Raw genomic sequence first — 9,271 nt, forward strand, 5'->3', positions numbered from 1 at the left:
GTATTGGACTCTTACTAGCAAATATGTAAACATTCTTCAAACTATTCTGCAGCTAAAACATGTTGGAAACGCTATACATTTACACACTTTTTAAACATACTCTGAATTAATGCAAAAGATGTTAAAAGATTCTGTAAGTGCTGTGAAAAAGTATTTCTCTTCTTGCATATATTGTTTTTTTCCTTTTCTTTTTTTGGGGTCCTGTGTGGAAAACATAATTTAAATCTTTGGTAGATGATAAATTAACAGCAAAAGCTGACTTCAATTTCACACCCAGACCTCATTAGAATGAATTTATTGGTTGAATGTAATATTTAAATTTTCATGGAAGCTGAATTTGAGGATTCACTAAGTAATAATTATCATTATTGGCTAAAACAAACACTTCTCTGAAGTGGAAAGTGACATAAAATTACTGATGTGAACCTTTAAATTGTATTCTAAATAAAAATCACTAGTTTATTTGTTCCTCTCCTCTACTGCAAAGATTAGACCTGACAAGTTGTATTGAATTTAGTTAAAAGTACAGGCATACATTTTCTAATCTCTAAAATTATTTTTTATTTATTTTATGTTCTTGGGTTCCCTGAAAGATTTAATGTGATGCATCTTCAAGGATTCAGTCTAGTTAAGTGACTTCAGAGTCAAATATTTAGAAGAGTCATGATCTTCTGTGTTGTACTGGCAGAAGCTTGTGGTTTCTGGCAGGGCCGCAACTACATATTTTTGAGGTGGATGCGAACATCATCATTGTAGGCTAGCTTAAGCTAACCTGAATATTTACAAGTCTCTTGTTGATACACGGACATTTCTTACCTTCTGTCTTTAAACTCTTTGAAAAGCTTTTCTTCGTCTCTCCAACATCTTTATCCTTCCCCCTCTTCAGTTTTCTGTTTTGGGCCCCGGAGTTTTTTCTGCGCCCCATCTTTAGCTGCATAGCCACCTTTTGCGCCACTGACTGTGGAATAAACTTCACACTGGACTTCAAGCACGGTCGATTCTGTGCCTCCACACTTTTCCTTTAGGTTCTGGGACCTTAATTCCCAAATTAAAGTTAAAATGTATTTTCATCTTTAAAGGCAACTGGGCAACTTTATATCCCAAGTATGACGCTCATGATGTTGTCAGGATTACTTTACGACTAAGAGTCGTGGCTATTATTAGCCCTTTCATGCATAGTGGTCACTACAGTGGACAGCTATCTAAAAGCCATTTTCTTGTGCTTCCTGTGTATTTTTATGTTATAAATGCACACAGACCACTGAAGTGGACACTAATGCATCATAAAATATACCATCAACTACTGGCCATCAGCTGCAAATGCAAGAAATTATTTTTGTTAAATACAATATGGCCGACAGACAAAAAAGCATGAGAACCGACCCGGTCCCTTGCAAGTAAAAAAAATATTGTTACATCAGATAACCCCTAAGGAACAATACTACTGATGTATTTTTCAAATAACTGTGTATTTGGACAAAATTACAATTGATCACATAAAAAAAATATATATATTTGAACAAAAACAATTCCTACCTTTTAAATGCCTTAAGAAAAAAATTTTAAAAAATGGAAAAAAAATTCTGAGACAAAGGATCATAATTTATGCATGAAAGGGTTAGACTTAATAATAGCCACCTGCAAGTTGTCGGGAGGTTCGGCGTGCAAGCCAGCATGTGGAGGGGTTTAAATAAATTAGAAGATTGTCTAAAAGTTTTATTTGAATACTTGAGTTAGATAAAGTAAACTCATTTATATATTTGATTTATGTAATACGTTATTTTTATTATCTTGAGAAAATGTTGAAGGGTACGCCACAAAGCTCTATATGCAAGCGTGTTAATGGAAAGTTGAGTGGAAGAAAGAAAGTGTGGTAGGACAATGTGCACATCTGTCTAGGACAATCACAGTTTTGTCAGGATTGTGAAACGAAGCCCAGTAAAGAATTTGGGAGAGATTCAGAAGGTGTAGACAACCACTGGAGTCTCAAGAGACATACAAAGTTAAATTCAATTTGAATTCAAGAATACATTATTGATCCTAAAATTAAGTAAAATATGGTTAAATATCATGTTATTCAAGGTTCTTCAAGTGGTTGTTAGGAAGGATCTCTTGTAGCAGTCTGCATTACAGCAAACTTGATGAAGCCTCTGACTGAAGACTCTTAGTCGTGAAGTAATCTGACAACATCATGAGCGTCATACTTGGGATATAAAGTTGCCCAGTTGCCTTTATAGATGAAAATACATTTTGACTTTAATTTGGGAATTAAGGTCCCAGAACCTAAAGGAAAAGTGTGGAGGCACAGAATCGACCGTGCTTGAAGTCCAGTGTGAAGTTTATTCCACAGTCAGAGAGGATTTGGACAGCAACGCCATCCGCTGTTCATGTCCACTTTGTTTTTATCAAATATAAAGTCAGCAAAGCATCTACCAGGGAATTTACTGCACTGCTGTCAGCTTAGTCCACTTTATAATTCAACCAGGTCAAATTCATCCAAACCAGTTTTTGTCTGGTTTGGTCTAAATTCAGTTTAAATCAATTCAATTCATTTGAACAAAAAATACTTAGATTCAGATCCAGTCACAATTTTAGTTCATCACTGTTACAAACTGATTAGTGGATATAAATTAAGCCCATCTGATTATTGATTAACCAACAATTTCTACATCTAAAGCACGGGGCGACTGTGGTGGAGAACAACTCCCTTTCAACAGGAAGGAACAGCAGTATGAGCGTTGTGACTGTACTGTGATCGGCTGAGGGTTGAGAGGACAGAGCAGACAGAAGCACAGGTCCAGGATTACAGTCAGAGCCGTAGGCGTAGGAACCGGGGAGAACTGGAGGGGACATTATAGTACCCTAGACCGTTACTTGGTCTCTGACACTAACGACAATAAACGCAGGTAATATACTTGAAAACAAGGTAAAAACATTGTCCGTTAGAATGGATGAAAAATGTTACTTAAATAGCACATTTTTACAAGAAAAATGTCTAGCATAAGCTAAAGCTAATGTTAGCCACAAAGTTTAAAGGAAGTAAAACTCACCTTCGTATCTGTGTGTAACGAGGCGAACATGTTAAAACCTTTCTCCAGCTTATTGTCGGGGCTTCGGATCGATGTTCATCATTAATTGTTACCTTGGACAAGCCCTGCAGACGCCCAGTGTAAAGAGCCTTTTTCAATAGATCGGAAAAGATTGAGCCGCTTTGCCCCGAACGCGGAAGCTGAGGTGCAAAGAGCCCAACAGTTCAGAGTTTCTCATAAATCCTCTATTGTCACTATTTAAATATCATATTCATTGTTCCAGGTAGGGGAAGCCATGCTTTGCTGCATTTTACAATGAACTTAAGTTTTATATCCAGACTATCAAAGACAGAAAATAGCTATTAAAACAATTGAACTCTGTACTGCTTTGAATGAACAGTTGGGAACCGAAGCCCCGTAGCTTTTTCTTCATCTTGAATATATTTATCTGTATTTGTTTTTGTTCTGGAGGCAGAAAAAATGTTTCACTCTGTCGTTGTACAGTGTGTCTGTAAATAAAGTTTTTAAAAAAAACATCCCCCCTCCCCCACACCCAACAGACTTCTTGGTGCTTTGATGTCACAGTGATGTCACTCATCCTGTCTATGACATCACTGGCGGCTGCCTTTGTATTGCCAGATTCCACAGAGAAATTCATTTGCAGTCTGAACCAGAGAGCAAAGATGGAAGAGGATAATTTTGTGTTGACAAAAATTAACAATTTACAGAAGAACCGCAGCAAGCTGCAGGAAGAGAACAAAGAGCTTCAGAAAACCATAGAAAGTCTGAAGACTAAACTAGAGAGACTAAACAGAACGGACAAGACACACAACTGGCATGAGGAAAATAGCTTACTTTTAAAATCAAATGCATTTTACAAAAAACAAATCAGAAAAATTAATCTGGACCTGGAGGAAGAAAATGCAACTATATGCCAACTAAGATGTGATAATGAAGCCAAATTAAGAATTAAACATAAACTGGAAGAGGACCGGAAAAAACAGAGAAACATTGCAGCGGACAAATTAAGAGCAAAAACAGAAAAACTCGAGTGGCTAGAGAGAGAAAATGAAGAGTTAAATAAACAGATTGTATCTCTGAAGATTAAAAATGACAGGATCGAATCCAGGCTGGCGGAAAAAAGCAAAGATGTCAAGCAAAGGGAAGAACCAGTCAGGGTACATATCCAGGAAGAGGAACTTTCAGTATGTCAGAAAGTAGGGAGAATTTTTATGCATATGTACGGTTCAAGTACGTTGGCGTATTGGGTGCCACCCTGGGTTTTTTTTTAACAGTAAATGATATTTTGGGTTGCTGGAAACAGGATGTTTGTGGGATAGTGATGCGTTTAAATTAATTACAAATATAAATACTCTTGTTTGCTTTTGGAATTTGTGCCTAGTGAGAGATGTTTGCAGGAAGACATCTAAACGGGTCAAACTGGAAGCTGACACCAGATGGTCTGCAGCAAGAGTGATGACTGACGGATGATTAAGGGTCGAAGTTTATGGACCAGAAACAGAGGAACTGTACATGAGACACGGATGCACAAGACACCTCCTTGTTCTGTGGGTTCATCAGTTCCTGCATCGTTTCTACAGAAGGAAATAAACAAGAACTCTGAATTTTGCATTCTACATTACAGCAGCTTGCAGGTGCAACACACCTGTGACTCAAGAGAACAGAAGAAGCAGCTGCTATGTGATTAACTCAAGATAACCAAATCCAGGGGTCTCAAACTCCAGGCCTCGAGGGCCGCAGTCCTGCAGTTTTTAGATGTGCCACAGGTACAAAACACTGGATTGAAATGACTTGATGACCTCCTCCTTGTGTAGATCAGTTCTCCAGAGCCTTAATGACCTAATTATTCTGTTCAGGTGTGGTGCAGCAGAGGCACATCTAAAAGTTGCAGGACTGCGGCCCTCGAGAACTGGAGTTTGAGACCCCTGAATAGGCTCTGTAACTAGGACCGCCCTAAGGAAATAAAAAGAAAGTCTCTGGGAGGAGCTGTTTTAGAGCGGGTAGATTGTAACTAAAGCACGCTGCTGTCCGTTCTCCTTGCTAGTAAATCTAAAACTCACTTGTCTCTCTCTTCTTTTTCAGTTTGAGAATGCTTAGGTAGATGAACCTGACATTAATTTGGTCCTTCGAAGCCGGATCCCAGGATCCTGAAGGATTCCAGCGGGTGAGACCGAATCCAGAAGGACCGTGCGCACGGCTAAACTCTTCAGAATGAGTTTAGATCTTTTTCCGGGACTAGTATTTGGTTTACCAGCTGGAATCTGACGCTTGACGGGACTCCGTTTACTGAGAGTAAATTGTCTTTTAAAAGAAAAGCGTGAATGAGTTGATGGCGTTCGCGTTAAAAGAAATCCCGTGTAAGAAACGCTGTGAATCCTGGGCTCTAACAGCTGAAACTAAACGGCTTTAACTTTATGCTGTTGTGGTGATAATTGGATGGCGGAGTCCAGCGAGCAGCCGCTTAAATCCGTCTTAAAAGTTTCATTCCGTAAAAAAACAGGGCGGCGGAGTCCTGCGTGAAGACGCTTCAGCTCCGGAACTGAAGTGTGATTGGAGGTATAAACACCTTTAGGTATTTTATCTCATTTAAAGTAGCGGGTTTGGAAGGAGCAAACCAATTGAGGATGCAGAGGCAAGAATCCTCCACTCGTAAGAGTCCAAGAAAGGATTACCACAATCGGTATTTTTAATTGTTATCCACTATAAAAAAGAAACCAGTTTTTAGAACAGCCTAGGTGTTGACAAACTGGTCTAAATTGTTTAAAATGGGTAAAAATAGCAGGAAGTGGAGGGAAGTGTTTCAATATGTGTTCGTTTAATTTCTTTTAAAAATGAATTTATTTAAATTGTCCGGAATGGTAGCAAAATAACTGCAGTACTGGAGAATACACAGCAGATGGCGGCATAGCAACCATTGAACGAATTACTGCTTCATATTTCAACAGTAAATGTAAATCAAAAGATTAACAGCAGTGAAAATATTGGGAGTGTGTTGAAGGGCAGGTCCCTGATAAAATACAAAATATCTGAATAAATGGATAGTAAAGTACAGGTTAAAAGGTTAATTAAATACTAAAATAGAACTAAAGGATAAAATAAAAAACTAAAGAAAGAGCCAAGAAATTAAGGAAACAGAAGATTGTGATAACAGTGTGTTGGCAAATAAATAGATGACTAAATGAAACACTAACTAAATAAATACAGGAATAAGTAGATGAATATAATAAATAAAAAAATATCTGAAAACTGGAACAAAAGTCATAAAGGAAAACAAGTAACAGACAGGAATGTGAAACACAAGAAAGGGGAATATGAAAGTTTTCTTAAGAAGGAAAAGGATGAGGAAACTTTAAACAGTTAAAGTTTCATAGAAAGAAAAATAATGATGAAAACTACAGGAATTAATAAACTGAGTAGTAGGTTTGGTAAGTAGGCATATGTGGTGATTTAGAAATAAGGAGAAAGGCAAGGAGCAAGTGAGTCAAAGTAAGAGAATGGAAAGATGATTTGAACAAATATCAAATTAAAATGATCGCTGTGTTCAAGTTGCTCTCATAGCAGTTTGGAAAAATGTAATAACTGGAAATAGAAAATAGATCTTATAGAGAAACAGCTAAAATGCTTTGCATGGTCCAAAGGATGTTTATAAAAATCTGAGTAATAATTATGTAGAATTATAAGAATTAAAATATTAGATAAGAATGTTAATTTTTCTTTGCACAGATTAAAAAAAAAACAAGCTGCAGCTGATTCTGGACATCTTAACATTCTTTTAATAATGAACAAAACTTTATTAAGATAGAGAAACATTAAATCTACAGGACTTACTTTTAATTGATTCAGTGAAACTAAAACTAACTCTCTTATTAAATAGTAATTGATCAAACAGAGGAACACATAGCCTTCATGGATTTCAAATGCACCATTAGCTCTGCTCCTAAAACCTTTATTTTTATTGCCAATATAAAACAAAAACAAATGTTTGCAGTCCACTTTAAAGAATCCAAAACAGATTATAGTTTCTCTGGCTACAAGATCAATGTACCAATGGGCTCTTTGCACCTGCTGCGCTGACGTCACAACCTCATTCATCCGACACATTATCAGAGTCAAACTGTGTTTGCTGCAGCCAGGGCCGCAACTACATATTTTTGAGGTGGAAGCGAACATCATCATTGTAGCCTAGCTTAAGCTAACCTGAATATTTACAAGTCTCTTGCTGATACACGGACATTTCTTACCTTCTGTCTTTCAACCACTTTGAAAAGCTTTTCTTCGTCTCTCCAACATCTTTATCCTTCCCCCTCTTCCGTTTTCTGTTTTGGGCCCCGGAGTTTTTTCTGCGCCCCATCTTTAGCTCCCTGTTGTTGAGGCATTACTACAAATTTAAAAGAAAACAAAACGCGCCTCAGCCGCTGCCCACGCTGCCTGTATGGGAGGGAGGCGCCTAATCAGTGCTGTTCCTCTGTTATTGATCATTTCATACACAAACAGCTGTTAAGTACATAAAATGCTGACTATATAAAAAATAAATTCCCCACATCGTTTTTGCGCCCCCTCTAGTGCAGCGCCCCTATGCGTTGCATACACTGCATAGCCACCTTTTGCGCCACTGGTTTCTGGTTGTGCTGCTGTCGTTTGTCCACTAGGTGTCAATGTTGTCAAATTATGTCGGGCCGGATATAAATATTTGCGCTTGTTACTCTGCCTTGCAAATGCGTTCGTATGAAAGTCACAGATGTCTTTAGTATGTAATTTATATCAAAAATATTTTCACCTTTTCCGTCAGGACTAACTTTTCTCATGCAGAGCACTGAGAGGAAACAGTTTAAATTACTAGAATGGATAAATAAGCCATAAAGTAATTATACAGATGCATTCATAGCTTAATGGCTTCCAATTGGTGTGTTTTTCACAGGTTTTTCTAGATATTAAAACATCAAGTATGCATAATTTTGACCATTTGGGAGAACAATAAAATATTAAAACTGTTAATAACTAAATTTATTAGTGTTGGAAATACTAAAATTGGAAATAAATTCCAACCATCCACCCAAAAACAATTCTCCAAGCGTGACACTGTTGCACATAGAAGGAAATCACATCTTGCTCAAGATCTCAGACATTTAGTTGTTTTTATGTTAATATTTTCTTAGATGCTTTAACATTGTCTCCCATGATGCTTTAATTTCATGTAAAAGTTTTAAAGCAAATAGCCAGCTTTTCTCTAGAGCTGATTAAACGTAATCTGAATGTAACTCTTCACCTGTCTAACAACATGCTGTGGTCATTTTTTATTGGGTTTTTATTTTATTGAAAAACAGAATTTAATCCAGATAAAATATTTTCTCCCAAAACATTTGTGCCTCTCATAAGTTTACATAAGGCAACTAATCTGAGATATAGTGTCAATCTCTTTTTAAAGCACTGATGTTATTTACTCCTTATTTCAGATCTCTGCGCTATTTGTGCCTACATTGTTTTTATTTTATTTTTTATTTAAACAAGATAAATTCCCATTGAGATATGTAATGTTTTCCAAGTCCTGGTCAAGAGGCAGCAACAAATAAAACTCAAAAATGTTACATGTTTAAAAGAAAGCGACAAGCTTTGAGCTTGTTACTGAATCAACCTAAAAACCTTTTAGTTTGGAGGTAAATCCAGTTAATATCAAAGTTTTCTGTCTTCTTACCCATTTCAGAGTGTCAATGCAACTCTTAAACGTTTTATTAGTTTGGTGAGACATCTCCATATTTGTCATTGGATCAGTCCCAACTATCATTTACATCTTTATATTTCTGTAAATGTCATCTTTATGCTGATAACACAGTTGTGTTGTTTTATGTCATTCAGACAGACCTCCAGAATTTTAAACTGGTTTTAAACCAGGAACAAATAGAATGTCGTTCACAAAACCTAGAAACATTAATAATAAAAATATTGGAATCCTTTTCTATATGCAGCTGTTTGCTTTGTGTAATCTGGTTTTCTTTAGAGTAGCTACTCCTCTCTCTTCTCAGCATCTTGCACAAATGATGCACATGTCTTGAATTTTGAGTTTCTTTCTGAGTTTTCCTATTGACGCAAAATAAAGATTTATTTCTATTTCCATTCCATCTTTTTGCTTTCTTAACCCGGTTTTAGCAGATTGCTGAGTTTGGTTCTGCTTGAGATTTCCTGCTATTTCTAAAGTTTCTGTGCGGGAATTAGATATTTTAAGC

The sequence above is a fragment of the Xiphophorus couchianus genome, chromosome 20 (genome assembly GCF_001444195.1).
Source record: "Xiphophorus couchianus chromosome 20, X_couchianus-1.0, whole genome shotgun sequence".
Lineage (NCBI taxonomy): Eukaryota > Metazoa > Chordata > Actinopteri > Cyprinodontiformes > Poeciliidae > Xiphophorus > Xiphophorus couchianus.